Raw genomic sequence first — 9,527 nt, forward strand, 5'->3', positions numbered from 1 at the left:
GGTGCAACCACTGTGGAAGGCAGTATGGCGCTTTCTCATATAGTTGCAAATAGAGGCAGATAAATTCCCACCCATGTTTATTATGGGTTTGTTCACAATAGCAAGGAGTTGGAAACAACCTAAGTGCCCATCGACAAACGAATGGATAGAGAAGCTGTGGTATAGTCGCACAATGGATAACTATGCTTCATTGAAAAACAAGGAACTCTTGGAATATTATTCAAAATGGGTGACTCTGGAGGACATTATGCTGAGTGAAGTATCTCAGTCACAAAAGGACAAATACTGCATGGTGCCACTGTTGTAAAACAGGAGTGACCTTAGGGTTGGGGAGAGACTGAGAAAGATGGCTACTGATGTATACTGCATTGAAACAGTTGAGGGAGAAAACTGTTTAAAAGAGATATGTGATTAGGTATTTTTGTCATGACAGGAGTCTAGAGTGAAGGCTACATGGTGGAGTCGACCTGGGGGAGGATTTGTAAAACGATGAAAGAAGTTTTCTTTTACTTTTCCAAGAGGGTAGTGTACTAGGGGGGAGGGTTGGGAGGGAAGAAATGTGCAACAATGAATGAATGTAAATGCAAAATCTCTGTAAATTTTGAATGAAATTAATAATTCATTTAAATAAATTTTTAAAAAGGTAAAAACAAAGAATAATAGACATAAAATCAGAAGATAAATCAATTCTCAAAAATTCCTGAAATTTATATACTCTACCCATAATATCTGCATGACTGTATTTATGTTGTGCATATATTCACATTATTTATATGTAAATATAAATAATGAGTATGCATACATAAAATTTAAATAAAATATACTAAGCCATTTTAGTAGACAGTCTTTTCTAAACCATTATGCTAAGAGGAATAAAAAATTAATAAGCCAACCCGAAATGTGATGAGTTATTATCTTAGAATGGTAATAAATATATTTTACACAACTTTTACACTTGGAATTTTAATAAATATTTTATTTTGGTGATTTGAATTTTCTATATTCAGCCTAACACTCTGTGTCACATTGTGTGACGTTCATCCATTTCTCTCCAGCCCTCATGACATCCCCTCATAAAAACTCTTTCATGTTTGCCCTGAACTACTGCAAGTCTTCTCACTGATTTACCCTCTTTTCATTTGTCTCCTCCCTCATATTCCACCTACCACCCTGTCACAGTTATCGCTTACAACTCAGATTGATTCTTGTCACTCTCCTGCTTAAAATCCTCCATTAATTTCTATTCCATTACCAACAAAATGAAAGTTACTCTTATCTGTCATCCAAGACCTTTCTCAGCCTGATCCAGCTTTTTACAATGCACGTTTTGGACTGATGACATTAGAATCTCATACTTCGCCAAGGAAGTCAGGCAAGTTCCTGGTTCCAGACAATATTCTTGCTCTCGATTCAGTTTAAATTTCATTGCCTGCCTTAAATTCATTTCAAACGGACTATTTTTGTAACATCAAACTTTTTTAAAAAATACTGGAAAACATAGAAAATAATAAATTTCTACTGCCGTTTCCTACAAAATTTTTCTTTACTAACCTACAAATTCTTATACGTTCTCACTGTAGGTTTGCGTTTTTGTTGGGTTTATTTTTTTAACCTGCATTTTGAGGTTTATTTCTTTAAGTCTAATAATTTTAAAAATGAGTGATGATGTGTATCAGATTAGAGATAATATCTAAGCTTACCTTAGTAAAACAATTTTTTAAAGTTTTATTTATTAATTTTAATGAACATTTACAGAGATTTTGGATTTTCATTCATTCATTGTTTCACTTTTCTCTTTAGCCTTCCCTCCCCCCAGTTCGCTCCTCTCTTTGAAATGCAAAAGATAAACTTCTTCCTTGGTATACAATCCCCCAACCCTTACCCTGACACCACCCCCATGCACTCCACTATGCAACCTTAATTCTGGATTCCTGTGATAATCATAATATGCTATCATTTATCACTTTTAAACTCTTTTCTCCCTCATCTGTTTCAATTCAGTATACAAAATCTACCCAGTTTTTCTCAGTCTTACCCCAACCCTGATGTCAGTCACTTTCTACAACAGTGGCACAATGTAGTATTTGTCCTTTTGTGACTGAGATATTTTACTCAGCATAATGTCCTCCAGGGCGACCCATTTTGAATAATATTGCATGAGTTTCTTGTTTTTCAATGCGGTGTAGTATTCCATTGTGTGAATATACCACAACTTCTCTAGCCATTCGTTTGTTGATGGGCACTTAGGTTGTTTCTAACTCCTAGCTATTGTGAACAAAGCCATGATGAACATGGGTGCATATATCTGCTTGGATGTCGGTTATGGTCTCTTTAGGGTAAATTCCCAGTAGTGGAATTGCTGGGTCAAATGGTATCTCTATTTGCAACTTTTTGAGAAAACGCCACACCACTTTCCACAGTGTTTGCACCAGTAAAACAATTTTTGATGTTGTTTTGTATTGTCAAGTTGATTCAAACTCATAGAAACCATATGTTACAGGGTAGAATTTTCTCTACATTGTTTCAAACTTTAAGAAAGAAGATGCCTAGCCTTTTTTCTTGTGGAGCTTTACTGTAGATTCCAGGGCCAGTGTTTTAGTTAGCAGCCAAATGATTAACAATGTGGTAAGGTCCTTTGGTCAAGATGATAGAATATCCTATTTTATAGCCTGTCACTCACTGAATCTCATTGCCATTGAGTCGGAACAGGTTCGTAGCTGACCTTCCAAGGAATTTTCAAGCGACTGTAATACTCATGGGAGGAATTCCTTCATTTTTCTCTTGCAGAGTCTCAGGTGTTTTTGAACAACCAAAGAGTTGCCACCTTTGCAGTACAACTCCGTAAGGACAATGCCAAAGCTTCCTCAAAACTCGCTTTATAACAGAAACTTTATGTAAACGTGTCCCTGAGGGCTGCAATTAGCTACAAACTCACTTGAAGTCTGACAGTTTGAAGTGGCTCAGAAAAGCAGCAGAAGAGGAATAGCAATCTGCCTTTGAAATCTGTTACACATGTGCAGTAGTTTTACTCTTTACAACTCAAGTCATCATGAACCAGAAGTTGTTCAATGGCAACTACCACCACCAGCAACACTTTTAAGAAGGCTGTTAATATTAGAGTTTTCTTTATATATAGATATTTGGTATACATTTTTGTAAAAGTAATTTGTAGAAATTATTCACTTCCTAAACAGCCTTCCTCCAGATACACTGAATTTGATAAATGTCTATAGTCGTAGAGGGACTTTAGGCCTTTTGTTCGTAGGGTTGCCATGAGTAATGCATGCTCAACTCAAAAGCAAACAACAACAACAACAACATTTGGTTGTCTATGTGGTTAATTTTAAGGTTTCTTTTTTTAATGTTCTTTTTTTTGTGCTGCCACCTCAAAGGCACACAGTTGGAATCCACTAGCTGCTCCACAGAAAAAAAAAGGAGCAATTTCTTTCCCTGAGATTTACAGCCCCTGAAAAACCACTGGAGGGTCAGCTAGGAGTCAGTTCTGACTTCATGGTACACAACAACATATGATTCTTTAACAAATGTGACAGCATGTAGATCCAAAGACTTCTTGAGTGTGTAAGACACACATTTGCTAACATATTTGTTAAGTGCCTACAAGGCTAATGTTTTCTTCTTATGCTGCTATTGTTGTTGTTGTTGTTAGGTATTGTTGAGTACCACTCATAGTAACCCTATGAGTGAGTTCAAACAGACTTGAACACTGCCAGCCTCATAATCTCTGACAATAGTACACTAAACCTTTATAAAAAATAAACAAAGAAAAACCCCTCCTACTACCTACTAGCTGATTCCAAGTCTGGAGACCTTCCATCCTGCTGTTAAGACTATAAATCTTTACTGTTAGAGACAGCTTATCTTTTACCTGAAGAGCCAGCAGTGAATTTGAATCACCGAACTTTAAGTCAGATGCCCTACACATAGCACATTATACTACCAGGGTTTGTTTTATAAGGTACATCATTTATTGCTGTCCAACTGGAAGAGAATCGTAGCTGACACTCCAGCAGGTTTTCAGAGATTCTTAATCACAGAGGAAACTGCCCATTTTTCTCCTGCAGGGCCTTTGGTGGATTAGAACAGGCAATGCCATTGAGGTAGTAGCTTAGCTCTTGACATTCTATAATATGAAAGCTCTCTCTACCAGGTATGCAGCACATTATAAAGAAATGATATATTGTGTAATTTAGCATTGGGATAAAAATAGTGTCATATAATTTGAGTAGGTTTATGTGAGAGATATTTTCTATTAATCACTTATACCAAATAAAATGCATACCTAGGATTATTTTTATTTTTTTATTATAAATTTAAAAATGTATACATATAATTTTTTGTTCCAGAGTCAGCATTTTCAGTACAGGCTGAAACCTTTAAAGCCTTGGAATGAGACAATTTAAAAATAAATCAATATATAGTTGTTGTTGTTGTTGTTGCTATGTGCCATTGAATCAACTGTGACTCACAGCAAACTTATAAATAATAGCTCTGAACCCTGCTCTACCCTGAACCAACCTCACCTTCTCTGACACATCTGTGCCCACTGTACCAATCCATCTCATCCTTGGTCTTTGTCTTCTGTGCTGAATCCTTTATCCTTCAAAGCAGGATGTCCTTCTCCAAGGACTGATCCCTGCTGGCAACATGACCAAAGTATGTTTATGAGATTGAAATTAATAATTCTTGCCTCCAAAGAAAAACCTGATTTCACCCTTTCTAGGATGATGACTTTGTTCTCTTGGTGGTGGTCCATGGTGTATGTTCAGTTGTTCTTCTCCAGCACCACAACTCAAAGGAATCGATTCTTCCTCTGTCATCCTTAGTCATTGTTTAGTACATGCTAACACATTCAAGAAGTCTGTTGATTATATCACTAAAATTTAAAGGGATATATGTATTTTAGAAGAATTTCTTCAGTATATGATGGCAATACCTTACAAATAAATTGAATAAAGAAAAGTTTAGTGACAGGGAGCCACAAGGCTCCCAAAGACTAAAGCTGTAAATCTTTACAGAGCTGACTGCTAAATTTTTCTCCCAGGGACTCGCTGGTGTCTTCATAGCTCCTTTGGTTAGAAGTCAAGAGCTTAACAGCTGTAGCATTGTGACTCCTTGTAAGGAATGTTTTATTGTATCTTGCTGAACATTTTCCTTTCGTAATATCCTTTTGTACCTACCTTTTCACTCTAAAAGAAATGAATAAATATGTTCAAGCTTATTATCTATAAAATGTACTAATTGGGAGATTTGATTTATAATGACTCATTTTCATTAAGACATCTGAAAAAATATCAATAATAGCTAAACATATAAAATTAAGACATTTTTAAAAACTAGTAGTATTAAATCTCCACCCAAAAATGAAATTTTAAAAATAATTAACTCCTTTCATTTAAATAACAATAAGCATAATTGATTGTTGATTTTCCTCAGAGCTTTAAATAGATAGGTGTTTTTGTTGTAGTGTAGAGTCAGAATTGATTCATAGCTAATTCTTCAATGGACTATCAGAACTAGTTTATCACACAAGAGGAGACTGCCTATTCTGTGACTGAGGAGCGGCTGGTGAATTCAAGCCCTGTGCCTTTGGACTGGAAGTTCAAATCTAGCACTGAATCACTAGAGCTCCTTTTCAAATAAATAAGAAAAAGAAAAAGTATTGAGTTTTGCAGATTTGGTTAAATAGTATGAGAATTTATATATATATATATACTTATACCAGCTCTTTACATCTTTTCACCTAATCATCCATTCAGTTATAATTTATTTAGTACAACTATCTTATCATGGAGAATAAAGCAAACTTTATTCAAAACATAAAGATTCCTGGTGGCATACAGTGTTACATATAAGATTGGTCATTAACGCACCTTAGTCCTCAAACTGGCATCACTACTTTCAATATTTTGGAAAGGTCCTTAACTTCAGGTTTTCCCATTGCAATGTGTCTCCTTATTTCTTGACTGCTCATGCCAAGGGTGTTAATTGTGGATCCAAACAAGATGAAATTGTTGACAGTTTCAATCTCCTCTCCATCCATCATGCATTGCCTATTGGTCTAGTTGTAAGACTCTTTGTTTCCCACTGCAATCTCAGAGGTGTACAGTTCGAGTACACCTGATGCTCTGCTGGAGAAGGAGGAACAATCTCCTCCTGTACCAGTCAGATCTGATTTGACGGTACACACAAAAATTAATGAAATAAAATAAAGGTTTTTTTTTTAAAAAAAAAAAAAGATTGGTCATTAAAAAAAGGTTGGTAGGTTGAACTTAACAGGCATTTTTCCTTGGAAGAATCATAGTCTTCTTGGAAAGTTAGTGAACTGCTGCTGTAAATTGAACTTAGGTTAATGGCAGTGGGTTTGCTTTAGGTATTCAGATCATAAACTCATGCTCTGAGCAATCACAACTAGGATTATTTGGGTCTTTTTGTTGTTGTGGTGATGGGTTTTTGTTTTTTTTTGTTTTTTAAATTTTGTTTTGCTTTAGTTTTTTTTTTTTTCGTTAGGGACATGCAAGAGACTTTATCAATCCTTAATCTACATCTGCAAGGGTTATAGTTCATGAAATTTAGTATTTCCACCCCAGAAATGATGCACTTCTGTTGTATTACTCTCTTGGCTCTGCAAATTTTGATTCTGCAATTTTTATGCAAAGTATAAATGTAGTCCTGCACATTAAAAATATATAACCATGACACTTTAAATTACTGTGTCTTTTTACTACCATTTATGGTTAATTACATCTTTTGTAAAACACAAACAAAGGGAAAGAGACAATAGTATAAAGATATATTTAAATGTAGGTATATTAATGATGGTTATCAGGTATCAAAAAACTTTTTTATTATGAACAAAAAAGTTATTATTCCAAAGTTAAAGAAAATCTATGAGTGATGAGATAGTTATAAGCAAATTTTTCTACAGACCATTTCAATATTTGTTCAATTTATCTAAATAAAAGAATGTGATACCTTCATAGAGGTTAAGATTTGAATATGACAATTGAAATTCTATAAATCACTAATTTGATATGCTCATTACTTCAGTTAATATTATTGCCTCCATAATGGTTCATAAAAACAAAATGTTGTTTTGTTTTTGAAGTGCACCTACTTAGGTCATAGAAGGATTACATGTAAGGTTCTCAGTATTTAAGATACGGAGCTCAGGTAGATCACTGTGCTAAAAGATGATTGAGTGAATTCTGGAATGTGGGTTGATCTTATGCACAGAAGTGACTCTACTTGTGTATTTTCAAATTCTAAAATCTTTGGATACATTCTCATTAATATTAGCATAATTTGTCAAACTAAGTCATAAATGCCAATTTATTTGGCAGAGTGAAAATTTATGTTAACTAATTAAACAAAAGAAAATAGATCAGTCTTTAGAAGTGGCTAAATAATTGATTACTATGCTTTACCATAAACATTTCACCACAGATTGTGCTCCGAAGGACATTACATTAGCGTCAGGTTTGAAATATCTCAATGCTATTTCAAATTGAACTCAAAGTCTGAAAATGACCTCTAAACCTTTATTAGCCTTCTTTTTCACCTTTGTGGACTCACCAAAGAAAATAAGGTCAAAGCAAAGTCACTGAAAGACTCTCACCCTAGCATGCTACTCTTTGGGGTTGATGAATAGTTTCAATTTTCTCAGTTCCATGACAAAGAGAATTGGAGCAGTTCTTTGGAGATCCATAAGAAACTTGCTGTAGCCAGATGAAAAATGACATTTCTTACACTGTTATTGGCAAGGTTAAAGCTTTCCACAAATAAAAAGCTTAACTTTTTCTCAGAATACAATTTAATTTCTTAGTCATGTTGTCTAGGTGAATTGGACAGCTGGGGAAACTTTATGAACTGTTAACTACATTTAAAGATACCTGAAAGTAAGCCTTAAATTTTTTGCTAAAATGACAAATACAGTGCACAAGTCTGATACTTGTTTTTTTCATGGACTTAGTGGAGATACAGATAGATGTTCTTGTATTAACAAATAGTTGAAAAGATCTTATTAAAGGAAATGGCTTACATGAAAAAAATTAAATACTAAGCAAAATTATAAAGATGTAGAATAAACTGACAAAAAATCTACATAAAATCCAGGATCTAGAATTTAGTCCTATTTTAATAACATGTCACTTTAGATATTAACAAGAACAACAAAAGCTGTCTTCAAGTTAACTCCAACTCATAGTTACTTTGGAGGACAGAATAAAAGAGGGTTTCCAGCATGTAAATATTTGTATGGAAACAAATTAACAATACTGAACGATTCAAACTTTTCAGTTAACAGCTACTGAACACATTTCTTAAAGGCACGGATCAGAGTGGGAAAAGTGGAAATTTTATTGACATGCAAGCATATGAGAGACAAAGGTATTAGTTACCAGTTCCACCTCTCCATTAGCAGACATGGGGCCTTCTATTGGGGGAGTGCTAACAATGAGTGAGAATTTACTTCTTCCGCCCCCACCCCCAAGAGGCCAGAACCTGGTGAGCATTTTGTGAGAGACCCAATATATTTGGCACCTTCACTGCTTTATGTCCAAAGAAAGGGAAGCAAATATTAAATATAAGTTGCAAATATTAAAAGCAGTTCATCTCAGGTACAGATTGCTGAGGTAACTCTAAGGAAGCTGCAATTATCATGTTCATGTACATTGCTGAGCAAATAGGTAAATAGCCTTAAAACCTTAAGAAAGTCAATTACTTCAGCTAGGCTTAAGTGAAAGAGAAAGAAAAAACTTTTTCTCATTTTAACATAGAAAGATTAGTTTTACTTCTGGCTTAGGGTATTGTGAGATGTTGGTGTTTATTAATTGGGGAATTAGTCTCCTATTATTCCATCTATTGACTTCAAATGAGAGGCTTTCTTACCTAAGGCCTTTCAAAATCCTATCTTAAATTGCTGCAGGGTATTTAGAGAATAGAAATCTTTTCTAGTTGTCAACTTACACATAAATATTCACTACTGATCATTGGTTGCACTATTTCCCCCCATTGTTTTTAATTTATTACTTAACCAAAATAATTTCTTTAGCTCTTGGCCTTTATCTGTTTAGGATGTGATTATTTATTTATTTGTTTGGTTGGTTGTTTGCTTTTAATGTTTAAACAGTTCTGAAACGTCACTTTCTGATAGTACTCGAAAAGCTATGTTCTTATTCTTGCTTGCTGTCGAGTTGAGCACAACTCATAACGACCCTATGAATAAGTCCTGAAGCCTTTCTGTAACTATCGTCATTTATCAAAGTTCATAGAGTATCCAGAGGTATGTTGTTTAAATTTCTTTTATATCTTCCGCAGGTGCAAATATATTGAACCAAGTTGAGAACAATTATGTTGTTGTTGTTGTTGTTGTTGTTGTTATGTGCCGTCAAGTCATTTGCAACTCATAGTGACCCTATACACAACAGCCCTAAACCCTGCTCTATCCTGTGCTAATCTCATTGCCTCTGACACACCCATCCCGATTACCCCAGTCACTCAATCAATCC

Source organism: Elephantulus edwardii, unplaced genomic scaffold, assembly GCF_000299155.1.
Source record: "Elephantulus edwardii isolate Elephantulus edwardi_28Jun2011 unplaced genomic scaffold, EleEdw1.0 scaffold00036, whole genome shotgun sequence".
Taxonomy (NCBI): domain Eukaryota; kingdom Metazoa; phylum Chordata; class Mammalia; order Macroscelidea; family Macroscelididae; genus Elephantulus; species Elephantulus edwardii.